The sequence below is a fragment of the Chelonoidis abingdonii genome, chromosome 3, assembly GCF_003597395.2.
Source record: "Chelonoidis abingdonii isolate Lonesome George chromosome 3, CheloAbing_2.0, whole genome shotgun sequence".
Taxonomy (NCBI): Eukaryota; Metazoa; Chordata; order Testudines; family Testudinidae; genus Chelonoidis; species Chelonoidis abingdonii.
Window position 1 is genome coordinate 105,739,329 of NC_133771.1, and position 18,003 is coordinate 105,757,331.

Consider the following 18,003-nt stretch of genomic DNA (forward strand, 5'->3'; position numbering starts at 1 on the left):
ATCGAGGCTGTCCATCTCCCCAGTGTCTGAAACACGCTGGTGGATCACCTCGGCAGGTCATTCTTTTCTCACCAGGAGTGGTCTCTCCACTCAGAGGTTGTCAGAACAATCTTCCAGAGATGGGGAACTCTTTAAGTGGACTTGTTTGCCACCAGGCAGAACAGGAAGTGCCATCAGGTCTGCTCCCTTCAAGGGCTTGACAGCAGGTCACTCTCCAACACTTTTTCTCCTGTCTTGGGCAGGCAACCCGATGTACTCCTTCATGCCAATTCTGCTTATCAGCAGGACCCTCCTGAAAGTCAAGAAGGACAGGGCCAAAGTCCTCATGATCGTCCCAGCCTGGCCTTGCCAGCAATGGTTCTGCATGCTCATAGACTTGGCAACAGTGCCCCCATGGATGCTTTCCAACTGCCCAGACCTGCTATCTCAAGATCACAGGAGGTTGCGGCACCAAAACCTTGCCTCTCTCCACCTCACAGCTTGGATGTTGTGTGGCTGAACCCAGAAAGGCAGACCTGCTCTGCTCAAGTCCAACCCATTCTGTTGGAAAGTAGAAAACCCTCCACTAGAGCTGTCATAAGTAGATAGGTAAGGTAGGGGTTAAGTTTCTTTTACCTGGAAGGGGTAACTAAACACCTGACCAGAAGACCAATCAGAGAACTGGATTGTTTAAAGTCAGGGGCGGGAATTTGTATACTCGGGGTCTTTGTTGTTTCCTCGGCTATGAGTAAACAAGTTTCCTCCTAACTCCCTCTTATCTCAAATATTCTACCAAAAGTCTGTGAGTACAAAGGGAAACAAAGTAATTCGGCTATGAGGAGCTTTGTGTTGTATTTACAGATGTGGATTGCTGGGTCTTTGTTGCTTCCTCGGCTGTGAGGGACAAGCTATCTTGCTAATTCCAATCTTCTTCTCATTCTACTAAAAGGCAGTGAGTACAAAACGGAAACAAAGTAAAATCGGCTATGATATGCTTTGCTTTGTACTTACTGTGTGTGATTGCTGGTCTATTTAAATTGGCTATTTTTTAAATCAGACTGGGTTGTTCATATTTTCTTAAGTAGGAGCCTGTATTAATTTTTATGCAAGTTATTATTCTGTATTTTCTCTTTTTCTATATAAAGCTTTCTTTTTCAAAACTTGTGGAAGTTCTTTTTCTAGTAAGGCAGAGAAATTGAAACCTCTGTATCAGGTATCTGTCTCCCTCACGGGAAGGCAGGAACGGGGAAAGGCAAAGCCAAGCTGTTGGTATTTTGCATCTCAATTGTCCTGAGGGAAAAGAACGCTTATCTCTTGGGAAGCAAAGAAACAGGTTATCTGGAGGTCCCCCCAGGGGAGGGTTGGGGACACCAGAGAGAGGAAAGGGGGGTCAGGCCCTATCAATTCCTGACCTGGTGGCAGCCTATCAGATCTAAGCTAGAGATTAAGCTTAGAGGACTTCATGCGAGTACCTTATATTTGAACTCTAATGTTCAAATCGAGGAATATTACTACGACAAGAGCAACTTACCTGGTGAAGTGGAAGCACTTCTCCTCCTGGGCGTCAGAGAGGGATGACCCTCCAGACTCTGTCTTTTCTGCAGTCTATTGTGGACTATCTGCTTCACTTGAAACATCAAGGCATAGCCTTCTCCTCAATCAATGTGCACCTGGCAGCCATTTCGGCCTTCCATTCCTGTGTCCAGAGCAGATCAGTATTCTCTAATGAAATGACCATCAGATTTCTTAAGGGCCTTGAAAGGCTTTTTCACATGGGCCTTCCGGCCTAGGTGTGCATATGTCACCACTCCAGGGGTGGGATTGGCAACAGGGAGGTAGGGGGACCCTGGCCCACCCTACTCCACCATGTTCAAGCCCAGGGCCCTAACAGTGGCAGATGGGTCTGCCACTGGGTCAGCGGGGATCCTCCCGAAACATACTGACTCACCTTCAGGCAGCAGAACTGGACTGGAGTCTGGTTCCCCTGGGCTGCTTCTTACTAGAATCTGGGTGTAGGGTCCAGTGGCCCAGTGATCCTCCATCTCCTTGGGGTACTTTACCACTGGCAGTTCCTTGGGGTCCTCATCTGTCTCCCCTGATGGCAAGGCATCAGTCCACTCTGGGGTTGGGCCAAGCTCCTGCAGAGGTGTCTGCTCCTTAAAAGAGATGTCTGCTGTCTCCCATGGCTCAGCAGCAACTGAGCTCCAGGGCACTCATCTCCTTTCCTACTTCCTGTCCTGCCTTGGTACTTCCGTGAGGGGGGCAGGACAAATTTGGCTTCTCCCACTAGGGGAGTTTAGTGGTTCCTCACATTCCAGTTCAGAGGAAGGCCACTCTGCCTCACTACATTAGCAATAGCAGAATTTTCCTATACTTCAGATATTTCGTGTTTGGTTATATCTGTAACCCAAGCTTTCATTTAATAGGCCTACGTCCGTTAATTTTTAATCACTTAGAGACTGGGTGATGGAGTTTATCTTTCATTCCATGTTGATCCTGATTAAGAAGGAGATGCATTTGAATGCTGATAATGCTTGGTGAGCCTTATATTCCTGACTGCTCTTTGGAAAGTAAATTGTTACAAGACCAGTTCTTCTCATTCACATCAAGATTTCCCACTATAATATGCTGATATATTTTGCAGTAGCACAAATGGCAGGGAATCAGGTCCTGTCAGCAAGAAATCGGTATCCTGTACAAGCACATATGCAGGCCCCAACCTTTCCTTTGGAGAGTATTATTTATTCTGCATGGTTGCCAAGAGAAAAAAATGTATTCCAGGATTATTAAACACAATAAGTATGATATTGGCTGATGTGCTCTAATGTCAAAAAAGTAAAATATATTTATAGTTAAGGCTGACACATTCTAATTAATTCCTGCTGTTGTTAATAAACATAAGAACCTGAGTTCAGGTATAAGGGCTCCTCAACATAAGGACTGTTTAAGCAGTTTTATTATTTATTTGTGTAGTAGCACTTAGGAGCCCCAGTCATAGACCAGAGCCCTATTGTACTAGATGGTATAGTTACACTGAACAGAAAGATGATCCCTGCACCAAAGAACTTTGAGTTTTTATTAAAATATGGGGTTTTTTTTAATCCACTGCTGTAAAACATCTCGGAGCACACATTTTTACATCAGTTTTGCCTATGTATTTTAAGGTATCACCAACATCCACCAGCACCACTAGCATCAAAACGCTAGATACACAAAAGGGACTTAGAATTGTAACTGTAATTACGGTATTGTAATTGTGATCTGAAGTAGAGCTCTGTGTAGCTCGAAAGCTTGTATCTCACACCAACAGAAGTTGGTCCAATAAAATATATTACCTCCCCAACTTTGTCTGTCTCTGGTAACCCCTAGCATTTACATCCCCTGATGCCTCATGGAATCTACAGCTCTGAATTAGGCATCCAAGCTCTCTGTACAATGCATGGGGAGAGTTAGGTACCTAAGAACGGGATCCATCTGAGAGAAGCCACCTAAGAGAGGCAATTGGAAACAACAAATGACATAGGCACCTAACAGGAGCTGTCTTCCTCTGCTTGGGATGTATGACTGGCTCATGATTTTCCTAGTGTCAGGTGCCTAAGCCAGGTAATTCCTTTCTCACAAAAAACAAGGGGGAAATGATGCTTTCCCTCCCACCATTGTACTCAATAGCCCAGGGTTTAGCATACCCAACTAGAATGTGAGAGATTGAAGTTCAAATCCCCTCTATGCCTGATATAGAACAGGTATTGGCACTCCTAGAAGAGGGCCTTAACCACTGGCCTATAGAGGCATTCTCCTTCTGTCAATCCAGAGTTTTATTTGCTTGAGGGCATTAAAACAGATCTGGATTGTTAACTGAGCACAGTATTGTGGTTTGATTTATTTTATTCTGAAAACTGGATAAATCACCCAAGGCTTCTTTCCAATAGTTTGTAACTGTTACTTTGGTTTATTAAGGAAATGATGGGCCTTTTCATTAACTTGAAGAGCAACTATGGCTGTATTGCCACAGATCATCAGGCTCTGCAGCCCTAGGACACTTTGTGGGCCCTTAATTCGGCCTGTAGCCTGGGGTTTTGCTAGGCTGGAGCTCCCCAGCTCCCTCTGCCCTTCCCCAGCACTGCTCCACCTCAAGTACCCTGCTCAGCTTCCAGACAGCCAGGTCCTTCTCTCTCTGAGAAGCTAGAGAGAGTGTCTGCCTTTACCCCCTTCCCAAGGCTGCCTCTTGCTGCTGTCTGTCTCTGGCCCTCAGCCCTCTTATAGGGCCAGCTATAGTCTGATTGGGGCATGGCCCCACCTGTGGCTGCTTCCCCAATCAGCCTGGCCTTTTACCAGACACAGCCCTCTCCCAGGGCTGCTTTAGCCCCATCAAGGCAGGAGCGGGGTGACCACCCTGCTACACGTCCTACAAATATGTATGGAGCCAGGCCCACAGAAAGTTAATGTGGCCCTGGCTAGGTGTGCCTCTGATGTTGCCGTCTGCGGTAGGAGAAGGTAACGGCTCCCAGAGGGTTAATATACAGTCTTTATCCCTGAGGGAGCAGCAGTGGGAGCTGATGTTCTGAGCACAGGACTGCCCACATGCTCAGGGTTTAACTGATTGCCATATTTGGGGTTGGGAAGGAATTTTCCTCCAGGGCAGATTGGCAGAGGCCTTGGAGGTTTTTCGCCTTCCTCTGCAGCATGGGGCAGGGGTCACTTGCTGAAGGATTCTCTGCAGCTTGAGGTCTTCAAACCACAATTTGAGGACTTCAATAACTCAGACATAGGTTAGGGGTTTGTTATTGAAGTGGATGAGTGAGATTCTGTGGCCTGCATTGTGCAGGAGGTCAGACTGGATGATCATAATGGTCCCTTCTGACCTTAAAGTCTATAAGTCTATGAGAAGTTTATGTTGAAAACTTTTTAACATGTCTTTGATTGATAAAAGGATCTGTGTACTGTACAAGGACACAATACCATTAAACCTTTTCCTAGTGCATTAAGATTGCTCATGTGAGTATGGTTTTGCAGAGCCATGCCCTAAAACTACATTTGCTATTGCTCTGCAATATGAAACAATCAAATGATAATATGCATTAAGCAAAGTGCAAGGTATCATGAAAAAGCTATGATGCAAATACTAGTTAGCTTTCAGACATTATTAACTGTATTTTTTCCCTCAATTCCAAAAAGTGTCTGGGCCACATTACATTATATGAGCCAATAAAAATAATTTTAAAGTCATTTTGACCAATGGGAGCCTAAAAAATTCATCCAGAATCAGAGAACTATTTTTATACTGTTAAAATATAAGTACTTTTAAAAATATTTGTACTGAGATATATGCAAACAGTACAGTATTGTATAACATAGGGATACATTTTGATGTAAGTGGAGTACTTGTCTTTTTTCTTAACCTAAGCACTGTATTAAATGTCCAAATTGATATAAAAACTTGGTTTGTACCTACTTGGCTTGTTATAAAAAAAACCTTTAAAGGCCCTACGGTACTTCACATTGCTGACATTCTGGATTAGTAGGTGCAAAGTGGAGGTATAAAAATAATAAATACTGTATCTATGAGGGGAAAAGAAAATATTTAGAGACAAATCAATACAAACTTACAACCTTGTCTCATGTTTCTGATCTGATGTTTGAAACATTTGGATAGGTTCTCTCAGCAAATGTAATGCTGATCTGGGAATATATTGAGCCATTTCATCCCTACTGTAACTCGACTGAGGTTAATGGAGTTACACAAGGATGAATTTACCCTTTGTGGCTCAGAGACTACAGTATTATACACTTGAGTAATAAAACTACAAGAATACATTGTGTGATCAGCCGGGCATTACTTTAACTGAAATAAACAAGCTATTTTCTCCATCCCCAGTTTTTCTTAAATGTTGAAATAAAGCATTTAGGCCAAGATCTTCCATGCCAAGTTTCTGCCCAGTAAAGTTTTGCAGCCAAGTTATAAAACAGCAGAAAATATATATCTATATATTATGCTGACATGTAGACAGACCTTTATTAAAGCAAATTTTATCTGATGTTTTTCTTACACCTAAAATGTGCATAATGCTAATTATGCTGCATTTTTGCTTGCTTGCTTTTTTCAAATGGTTCTAAAATTTTGTTTTCCGTAGCAAGCAAGTTTAATCCCACATTCAAATAGGCTTCATATTGTGGAGATAGAGTAAAAAACCCATGCACCCTAAGTGACCTTTTATATTGATTGTATTGTTAGCAACTGGAGTGTTGGATAACATAATACAGATGCCTAGGACAGGTTTAAGAAAGCAAAAAATTTCTGAAATGATTCCAATTTTAGAAGTGTGTGTGTTGTGGGGATTAGAGGTCACATTTTGTAGAGCAAGGAGAGCCCCCAAATGAAAAATGAAACACCCTCGGATACCCATACACTTCAATGTGTATGTCGATTCAGGTTGTGATGTGAATTTTCCTTTCCAGCCCTTGGCTTGAGTGGCCAATATTGAGGTAACACAATTGTTTCTGTTTCACCAGGGCAACAAACAAGCTGATATTTAAAAGCTCATATAAAAAATGGGGATGTGCGTACAGAATCTCAGCTGCTATTGCAATACTAGTACACAGAACACAAATGCACTTGATTGCAGTCTGGAAGCAATATTCACTGTAGGGCTTTTGCTTTCCTAAGCAAACTGGATAACGTCTCTTCTCAGTTCATAATCCCTCACACACTACTTGTGCCATTCTCTCCTGATGCATGCATAACACTTATTAATATCAGTGTGGGTTTGGCACATACCGAGTGTGTGTGTGTGTGTGTGGTCATTATTTAATGAATGTATTTAAAATAGGGACGAAATTGAGAATTCTGGAGACTGTAAGTCCTCTATGCACTAAACCAGTACAGCTTGGGCAGCAGAAGTGCAGATTTCCACATCTTTTACCGAGAATTAGGTTAGGAAAAATATGTTTGTGCCCATGTTAAATTCTTACAATCTTTTTGCTGAGAACGTCTAGGGCCTCCCTCCATGCAGAGATTTTAAATTTGGCAGTGGGGTTGCTATGCATCAGGGATGTGCCCTTTGTTAAGCCCATGAAAATCCATCCAAATTTGGCTCAGTTATGAGCTTTTGAAAAATCACAGTTCATACATGCTTAGTAGGCATTTGTTAGTTTGGCAGTTAAATTCTCCAAAGCTTCCATCCGCAATGAGCATGCTCCAAGCTGATAGTCCTGTGTCACCAACTGGACTGAGTATGTGCCATCTCCACAGAGCATGTGAGCAGACTCCATCCCAGGGTTGATAGGGGCTCAGCAGGACTTTCACTGCTATTGCTACTGATGGCACCTAGGGACTATTGTAATGCAAGAGAAAGGAACTGAGAGAAAAGAGACTGTGGTCTCAATACTCCCCGTACTGGTGCCCAGGCAGCATGGAGGATGAAGAGGAAGGAATGAATGGGTATGAGAAATGATGGGCAGCAGAGAGTGGGGAGGAGCTGAGGAGCAGCAGGGGGAAGCAGACTGATGACGGTGGGTAAATAGGTGCAGAGGGAGATGAGAACTGGAGCCAGGGGAAAGGCAGTTGGGTAGAAACAATGGAGGAGGGATAGGAGCAGTGAGACAGTGAAGTGGGCATTGGAAAGGAGCTATGAAGAGAAAGGGAGGGAAGAGGACATGGATTGGTACAGAAGGGGGCAGAGGTAGGCTAGGGCATAATGGAAGAAGGATCTAACCAATAGACAATAGTCCCTTCCAAAACCTGGTACTGAACCCAGGAATCCCAAGTTTCATCATTCTTCTACTTCTCACCATTCTTCATATCAGTGAAACCCACTGGCAAAATGTCCCCACCCCATCCACTGCTGATCCACATAGAGCAGGGATCAGCAACCTTTGGCATGTGGCCCACTGGGCCAGGCCAGTTTGTTTACCTGCCGCATACGCAGGTTTGGCCGATCGCGGCTCCCACTGGCCGCGGTTTGCCGCTCCAGGCCAATGGGGGTGCCAGGAAGCCGTGGCCAGCACATCCCTCGGCCTGCGCCGCTTCCCGCCGCCCCCATTGGCCTGTAGAGGCGAACCGCAACCAGTGGGAGCTGGGATCGGCCGAACCTGAGGACGCGGCAGGTAAACAAACCGGCCGGGCCTGCCAGCCTTACACTGGAAGGCCATGTGCCAAAGGTTGCCGATCCCTGACATAGAGGATTACAACCTCTACTACTACTGCTATCAGTGACTCCATTAGCTCAAGTGGTAGAATTCTGTCACCATCATCAATGTGTTTCCCTCCCTGATGACAAACCATGTCACTAAGATGTCATGTGATGGAATTTCTGTTTTTTCATGTTATTTTTTTGAAAACTTAGGAAATTACACAGAAAGAAACTATGTTAAAAAACATTATTAAGTGAACTACCCATTCACTGAATAAGGCAGGGGGTCTGTGGAAAAAAGTAGTGTGCAATTAATGACAATATCATAATGCATATTCACAAGGAGGCAAAATTAAGGTTGCACAGGCAATCTTAATTCTGGCATTTTCTAACTTTTGTGTGCTTGATTTTGCAACCTTGCCATTTTTTTAACATCATTTTTTTAAAATGTAATATAATATGGTAGAATATGTTATAACTCTTTGTAAGGTCTGTAGTGTCTATTTTAGTACTCAGATGGAAACTATTTTTATACTGATATCACAAGATGTGCTGATAGCTGGTGCATCCCATATGGAGGGATGATTCTTCTCATTCAAGGATTCTGTGGTCTGACCACAGATTGTATTCATCTCTAGACTCTCCCAAATGTGGTCCTAAATCCACTACAGTACCCAGGCCAAAGGGTTAGTCCATTCTAAACAATATTTCCCCATTTAAACAGGAGATGGCAGCATTGCTACAGCTAAAGCAAAACAAAAAAAGCAGAGCGAGATAGCAGAGGGGAAAACTAATTGAGATTAGAATTATAGCAGCACCTGCTGCTGTGATTCCATCAAGATGGGTACATGGGAAACAAATGTGAAATGAAACTGTTAAATGCCTTTGAATTGTAGATTTTTACGCATATTTTCCAATGTTGTAGCCCTGTCCCTTGTAAAATGTAAATGGTCAGATGTTTAGACCTTTATGGGATTCAGAAAGCTGTGCACATAAAACAAAGGGCTTTGCTGTACAGCTGTGACATTTTTAATCTGCTTTCCCCCAAGTAATAACACGCAGAACAAATAGCGATTTCTGCTTTCTTTAACTCAGGTATTTAATTCGAGAAATGAAATGCAAACTGGTAACGATGCACTGTGTTATTGAAACTTTTGTGAGGTTGTATAATTCAGTCATTTGTTTTGTAGCTCACCTTTATACATTGGCTAGACATGGAACACACACCAGTTAAGACTGAAGAACACCAGATCTCAAATTAAGCATGTAGGGATCTTTGGAATGTACAGGGCTGTATAAATGTAAGATAAGCAGCAGTGTAGGTGAAGTTTCTTTCACCACCCCAAGTGTATGATGCATTACAGTGTTCAAAGCAGTTCAAGATGCTTACAAGACACTCACACATGTGCAATATATTTGAAACATTCCTACCAAAAGGATTGTGGTAAAATCTGTAATGTACAGCTTGCTGGATTTTCACTGTAAAGTAATACAATCTCCACATGTGTGAAGGCTAACGCAATACAGCGTTTTATTTTTTGCTTAACCCAGGGGATGTGAAATGAAATTTATCAGCTAAAGAATTTACATGAGAATCCATAAATATTTTTCAACGTCCATCAGTGGCGTATGAGGAGAGAAGGAAAAGACAAAACTTTGCCTGACAGAACAGGCAGCTTTAAAGCCTTCATCTTCTCTGCGGGTTACTTTGGAAAACTAGTCAAATCAGTCAGTGCTTGAGGCATCAGTATATTTTCTCAATGATAAAAATAGATTTACAATGTGGGGAGGTTTTTTTGTCACTGATTTAATGGCAATTTTAAACTCTATTTTATGGAGTTCAAGGATTTGTGATTTTTTTTTCTCCTTGGATAGTGATGCAATCCTCTCAAACATTTGTATGTGCAGAGGAGATTAAAAAGGCCAAAGTGGAAGCCTAGAAACTCTTGTCTCTTACCACAGATATAAATAGTTATCTAGACCCTTTAAGCACAAATGCAAACAGATAGAGGTCTGGCACTTGTATCCCTTGGTATTCAAGAGGCCTAACTAGGATGCCTTGGTTCAGGTTTAAATAAAGACCTTCCTCATGGACAAGTGTCTGTCTAAGATTGGACAAAATATAATAGCTAGCTGGATAAGATATAATATGGCCAGGACTGAGAAGATGGTGGGCCAAGGAAAGCAACCGGAAGATATAATAAGGATTATAGCTACTCTTATGTTTGTGAATGTTTATCTGTTGAGCTGGATGAATTTTTTTGGACAAATACTGCTTTTTTTTTTCTTTGTTTTTTTGGATGGCGGGGGGTGGAGGCAAATACAGTATCAGGGAGGGAAGCTATTTGCAGATTGGACACAGATGTGCCAAATAGCTTTGGACAATTTTTCCCCCAGATTTAGAGTCACAAGGGAATTTGTGTGCTATTCACAAAACTGGTGGAGGAGAAGGTGGTGCTGTAATCATTATACCTTCTAATCCACTCATCCAGAAGTCCCAGATTTGAATTTGTGCTTGGGGGCAGAGACTTGAACCCAAGTCTTTATGGTATGAGGTAAGTGCCCGACCCTCCAGACTGTTGGGTATTCTGGGGTGGAGTACTCTCATTGTCTCCTACTAAAGCTATTCCATATTAGGGCACTTACTTGGAGGGTGGAGATCTGAATGCAAGTCCCTGTTCCAATGTGGGAATTTGAATCTGGGCCTCCCAAATCCCAGGTGAGTGCCCATCACTTTCTCCTACTCCAGTTTTGTAAATCTAACCCAATCTTTCCTTTGCTTTCATTAAAAATAGTTTAAAATGTCTGGCAATGAGATGTTTTGTTTCAGTTTGAAAACAAGGTTTTGTCTGATCCAAACCAAAGTTATTCCACCATTTTGATTTGTTGAAATGTTTGGTTTCCATTCAACTCACACCATTTTTTTTTTCAATCGCTGAACCAAAAAATCAATTATTCAATCAGTCCTCCTCATTTGCTACTTGTGTTCTCAGTCTAGGATAGGGATCGGCAACCTCTGGCATGTGGCTCACCAGGGTAAGCAACCTGGCGGGCCAGGCCAGTTTGTTTACCTGCTGTGTTCACAGGTTCAGCCGATCACAGCTCCCACTGGCTGCAATTCTCCATCCCAGGCCAATGGGGGCTGCGGGAAGCAGCGCAGGCCGAGGGATGTGGTGGCTGCCCATTGGCCTAGAGCGGCAAACCACGGCCAGTGGGAGCCATGATCGGCCAAACCTGCGTATGCGGCAGGTAAACAAACTGGCCTGGCCTGGCCTGCCAGGGTGGGTACCCTGTCGAGCCACGTGCCAGAGGTTGCTGACCCCTGGTCTCGGAGATTGGTTAGGTTCCAAGCTACTGATGGATGATCAGATTAATATCACCCAGGATTGCTATTTTACATCTGCACTTGCCCAGGAATGCCATCCTGTTGTTCATCATGCCTTTGTTATCTCAAGATTAGATTACTCAAATGTGTTCTACATGGGGCCACCCCTTAAATCAGGTCAGAAACTGAAGGGGAGGAAGAATTTGTCGGCCCACTTGTTAAGCACAGTATCTTACCATATGTGACCAGCTTTGTTGTTATAGATATATAGGCATGTGCTAAATAAGGTATAGGTGCGGGTTAAGGAAGTAATGCAAAAGCCTATAGGTCTTAAAGCCTGTAAAGACAATAGCTTAGCCAAACTAACTAAGGCCTAAAAACTCGACATAAGCAACTAACCAGTACATGACCCTATGTCACAAGGTATAAGGATATTATAAATAAGTGTAGCTAAATTGCTGACAGGTGAACCTGCTAAGTCAAGGTCCACTTGTGTGTCATCTTACCTACTATGGGCTCCCCAGCGAAGGATGATGTGAGTATGCAAGTTCTAATGCTTGTATTATCCCTATCTATTTTGCTACACTGTAATGTTTGCAATACTGCTGATTGTGCTAATAAAACTCCCCAGATTCAAAAGGTAAGTGTCTCTCTCCTACAGTAACTGTAATACTGTGGCTGTTCTAGAGACAAATGAATCTTGCCAAACCACAGAATGTTAAACTGGAAATTCTAAATAATACCTGACCAATAGAGTAGGCAACAGCATATTACACTAGTGGTCCAGGATCCTCACAGGTTGCCTCGTAGTTTCCAAGTGGAGTTTAAGGTACATAAGAACACAAGAATGGCCATACCAGATCAGACCAAAGGTCCATCTAGCCCAGTATCCTGTCTACTGACAGTGGCCAATGCCAGGTGCCCCAGAGGGAGTGGACCTAACAGGCAATGATCAAGTGATCTCTCTCCTTCCATCCATCTCCATCCTCTTACAAACAAAGGCTAGGGACACCATTCTTTACCCATCCTGGCTAATAGCCATTTATGGACTTAACCTCCATGAATTTATCCAGTTCTCTTTTAAACGCTGTTATAGTCCTAGCCTTCACAACCTCCTCAGGTAAGGAGTTCCACAAGTTGGCTGTGCGCTGCGTGAAGAAGAGACTTCCTTGTATTTGTTTTAAACCTGCTGCCAATTAATTTCATTGGTGACTCCTAGTTCTTGTATTATGGGAATAAGTAAATAACTTTTCCCTATCATTTTCTCCACATCACTCATGATATTGTTTTCACTTTAGAAAACCCTGAATGACTTAGGAGCTGCCTACTTGAAAGACCATCTTTCTCCACAACTGATGCTCCCTCAGTTCCAATCAGCAGGAAAATATGAATTAGTACTTCTGTGGTTTAATAATGAGGGAGTTGCTGGCACTTCAGAACTCACTTCTGCTTTTGATCTAAAATAACCTAAAGCTGTTGACCTTTCTAGCTCACTGCAAAATTCATCTATTTGTCCAGGCATTTGAGGAGGAGCAGAGTTGTGAGGCTGGTGAGTGGGGCAGGGATCTGTATTTGCTTGTTTTTCTGTTTGGTCATTGTTGGCTTGGGATCAGAAGGGTGTTACTGGATTTCTGATTCCAAAGAATTGTATTTTAAATTATTTGACAGTGGCTACTAGAGTCTAGGATAGGTGCTCTTTAAACTATTTTTCTGGTCCAAATTAAAAGAAATAAAAATAAAGACATAAACATGCCCCCCCTTTTCACCTTATTTATGACCTAGTCATGGCAAATATGTCAATGATCTCTTATCTGGCTTTGGGTTAGCTCCTTGCTAGGGTCCTGAACAAATAGACTCTCTGTTTACAAGACTTCTGGGATTATCCTTTCTACTAGTTGCCAGGACCTAACTTGCTCTCTTCAGACCCTTTCTGTGGAGCCTGTCTTTGCTAACCATTTCTTGTATAATGTTTTCGCTATAATTTATTTTTTCATTCATATCACAAATGTATGCCTGTTTGTTCCCAGTGTTCTTAGTTAGAATATTTTACAACTAAAGTTTTTATATAACTATCGCTTCAATTCCTAAAGGAAAATATGCAACAGTTCTGTGTTAAGCTCTTTGTTCAGACTTATTGTTCCAACCTACAAAATGTGTTTTTACAAACATAATAGTGTGATAAATTGAAGAAGAGGGTGTGCAGTTTAAATATTTGGCAGTGATTCTGCTAAAGCTGTTACGATGGGCTAGCTATGGAAGTTTTTCCCATTAAGTGAGGTATTTTTTCCAATCTATCCTATCTCAGGTACTCTATAGTCTCTGGGTCTAGGGTGGACTTTGTATGAGTTGTTTTATGCTCACTGAATAGTACATGCATTACAGATGTTTTAGACTGATCACTTGATACTTGTGATAGCTGAGATACTTAGTGTGCTTAGGATGATCTCAATATTGTGTTTAATATCCTATTTCTTAGGCTTTTATCTTTCAAAGTGGTGGGGCAAGGATAGTGTCTCTAGCCTCTGTTTGCCAGAAGCTGGGAATGGGCAACAGGGGTTGGATCACTTGATGCTTATCTGCTCTGTTCATTCCCTCTGGGGCACCTGACATTGGCCATTATCAGAAGACAGGATATTGGGCTAGATGGACCTTTGGTCTGATCCAGTATGGCTGTTCTTATGTATGTTCTTATGAATTCGGCTCTGTCATCATCTGGCAAGTGTTTATGTGTATGCAAGACTTTAATGTCCCCTTAGGAGTCCATTCTAATACTTCTTGTTTTTGTTTGTTTCTCTGGCACATATTTTCCACCATATTTTCCAGGTTTTCTACATCTCAAGAGAGGAAGGATGGTTTTGTGATTTAATACACTAAACTGCATCTGGGCTCAGTTTCTTACTCTGCCACTGATTATCCTGTGTGACCAGAGACCAAGTCATTTATCTTCTCTGTTTCTCAGTTCTTCATCTGCAAAGGGGGATAATCCAGGAGGATTGTTGAGGGTAAACTCAGGTAAATGATGCTTACACACCTCTCATCTGGGAAAGGTGCCGGTGGAGGTTAGTCTACGCAGTTGTTTTTTTTTAATCACTATGCCACTTGGATAACACTTCCTTTCTTCCACTGTTTGTCCTGTCTATTTTAGACTCAAGCAAATTGGGACACAGGCTGTCTCTCACTATGGGTATATACAGTGGGTCTGATCATGGAGATAGCCTGTAGGTGATGCTATAATATAATAATGTTAGGAATGTGTGCTGACTGCACAATATTTAGTCAAAAAACCTTGCAGAATATCTAAATATTTACCAGCATTTGGTAGTTGGACAGACTGTGCCCTTGAGTGTCAGTTTCAACTGTGCACTTGTTACAGAACCTTCAAGATCATGGGGAACCTGAGTGCGTGGCATGAGCCTACTTTGTTTCTCTAACCCATATATCAAAGAACAGGGTTGGCAGAACAGACCAGCCAATTGCCCTTAGAGGGGCTGTAGAAGACTGGTAAGAGAAGATCCAGAATGTGTTGAAGTAGGGATGTCGAGGGGAAAGCTTACAGAAACTCAACAGGTTCTCTAGTTCTATTTCAGATTTTATTTCAAACTTAAGACCACAGAAATGAGCTACCATTATGGACAATGTTATAAACAATTATACTGAGAAAAGATTTTTTAAAAACAATTAAAAGCCTTCAAACTGCTCCGTAACAGGGTAGTACATGGGGAATTTGGGGGAGGATGACCAGAGAAGGAAATCAGAGGCAAGGTCCAGCCCTGAAAATAGTGTTCAAAATTACTAAGTGTCCACCTTAGCCCAATCCCCACAACCTAAAAGTTATTCAGAGTCTTAATTTTGCTTTAACTCCAAACTCAGATTTCAACTCAGGGGTTGTGCAACTGCAAACTGAACCTACCCGCAAAATGGGCTGAAAGTCAAGTGAACAAAAAACAATTAGGTTTCCCATAACTGGGGGCAGCATTCAAACTGCTCTTACTTCTAAAGCAAGATGATGCAGGTAGTCTGTAGCTAGAAGAAGTGATCAATAACTGAAGAGTCCATAGAGCCACTGAGAGAAGCACAAATTAGTTAATCATAGGAGCACAGAAGTCAGAGTTGAAAAACCTCGTACAACAGATTCTTTTCTATCTGCCCCAGTCCAAGATGCCCTACTGCATATTTTTAAGGTTTCAATGGATATTGATGACAGAATAGACTCCTAAATATATATAATACAATAAAGATTTTCCTAATAATAAGGAATCAGAATGGTGTGCCAAGTCTTTGGACAAACAGCTGGTAGGACTTGGAGTCACTATTAACCCCAGCAGCATGTAATATAGGCAAAACCACAAATGTTTCCTCCAGGAAAAATCCACAATGGTGTACATTGGGTACACACAAGCCAGTGAAAGGACTCTACATAATTTAGAATGGATACTAGCATTCTAAGATTTAAGACTTTATCTTCCATGCTGCCAACCAATCATGTGCCTGTCTCCATGGTAGCTATAGCTACCAATAGATAGTGAAATAGTGTAAGACTTTCATAATGAAACCCACAACCAGGCAACCCTTGCCTGGTTTCAGGTAAATAAAAGTTAGGTAGGGTCCATGAAATGTTCAGACTTCACTGAGACTTGGTCAAGACTCAAGCAAGCCTTGGCTGAAACTTTCACAAACTTAGGACTTTTTTGATTGAAATGAGGCTGAGTAATGGTTTTGAATGGAAATCAATTAAACTTGGCAGGGTTCTCAGTTGCACATTGGGTCTGAGATCCAAAATCATCCTGAAACTTGAGGAGTGTGATGTAAGCAAAGGAAAACTGCCAGGACTTGTACGTTGCATGGGTAGCATGTAGCCATACATAGATAGAATTGCACAATTGTAACGTTATCAATTCCTGATTGTATTTTTTTTAGCCTATTTGCTTTGCAGCTTTAATGCTCTTTTAATGTATTATTTGTATTACAGTAGTACCTAGATGCTGTAACTACAGCTGGAACCCCACTGTGCTAGATGCTATACAGACACATACTAACGGGCAGTCCCTATGGCAAAGAGCCAGCAATCTAAGTAGACAAGACAGATGACAAAGGTTGGGAGGTCAAATGTACAATGAGAGGTGAAATGTCTTGCCTCAGTCAGTGGCAGAGTCAGGAATAAAGTCCAGGTCCCCTGACTCCCAGTTCAGAGCCCCTAGCCACCAGATTGCTAGGTTTTTGTTTTGCCTTTAATGTATGCATATAATACATTAGTCTGGAAAGGGTTCCTATCTCCCCATCCTTGCTGATGCTATTGGAAGCTTATCCTTATTCCCACTTATGTAGAATAATTCCATAGTTTGGATACAGTTTTAGGAACATTGGCTGTATTCTGGAATGAAGCCAACGTCTTTTAGTTTTAAAAAAATAAACATACTTTCTTTTAAAGCCAAAGTAACTTCTTAATCTTTCTCCATTTTTCTCTTCTCTGCCAACGGTACCATATTTATCTCATTTCTTTGAGTTTTTTTGTGAGGGTGGGGATTCTAGACTTTCATTTATGTCAGCGGGAAACTGCCTGAATCTTAATAGCATTTACGTGAGAGCAATTACTCACTTGGGTGCCACCCTATCAAAGACTTTCAAAAATGAATCACTAAGCTGACAGTATTACTAAAACATAACTTGTTATTAAGTGGTTTTCCTGTAATTTTTCAATAATCAGCAGTAAAATATTATCACAAATGACAACGTTTTTCTATTGTTTATACCTGTGACAGTATAACGTCCATTAAAGTGCAGTTACAGTTAGAGAAGTGACTAAAAATGGCACACTGGGCTTCCACATTTATCTCTGCCAATGACTCTAAATACAGCAAGATCAGGTGGATATACTACATAGAACAGGCCCAGCATCAACACTACTGGGGATTATTCAAGGGCCAAGTGTACAGCTTCTCCAGAAGTCATAGTCATAAACTGAATTCACTATTCTGTGGAAAGTTGAGATTCACTCTCTTAAGTCTAGACTGCAGTCTGTAATGACACCAGATGGGTTTATTTGTCCCTAGAGCCTGATAGATTTAATACAGATCTTGGGAAGAAGTGATAATTGTGCTATTCTGTTCCATGCTCTGTCTTTGCCTTCGGTATGAGAACTGCACATTTATATAACTCGACTTCCCAACAGACTTTGGGCAAAGAAAGATCTAATCTGGAAGCATGAATTTGTACAAATCATCACTAGCCTTATAAAATCAGATGTCTTTATTCCACTCTGTCCAAACACAGCTCACCCAGATAAATGCCTGCACTCTTAGGCCAGGTCTACACTGCGACTTTAAATCGGTTTAATGGCCGATATACCGATTTAACGCTGTATCCGTTCACACGACGTCGTCATTAATATCGAGTTAATAGCTCCAAAACGCTGCGGGGCCAGCGGGTTATGAGAATTGCCTCCATCTCGTCATCCGGTCCTCGAACGCGCAGCAATAAGCGCCTCCTCTCTCCTCCCTTTGCAGTTCATGTTCATATAGCAGCACGAAAAGCGAGTGTGACAATGTCAGGATACCGGTAGTGATCTCAGGG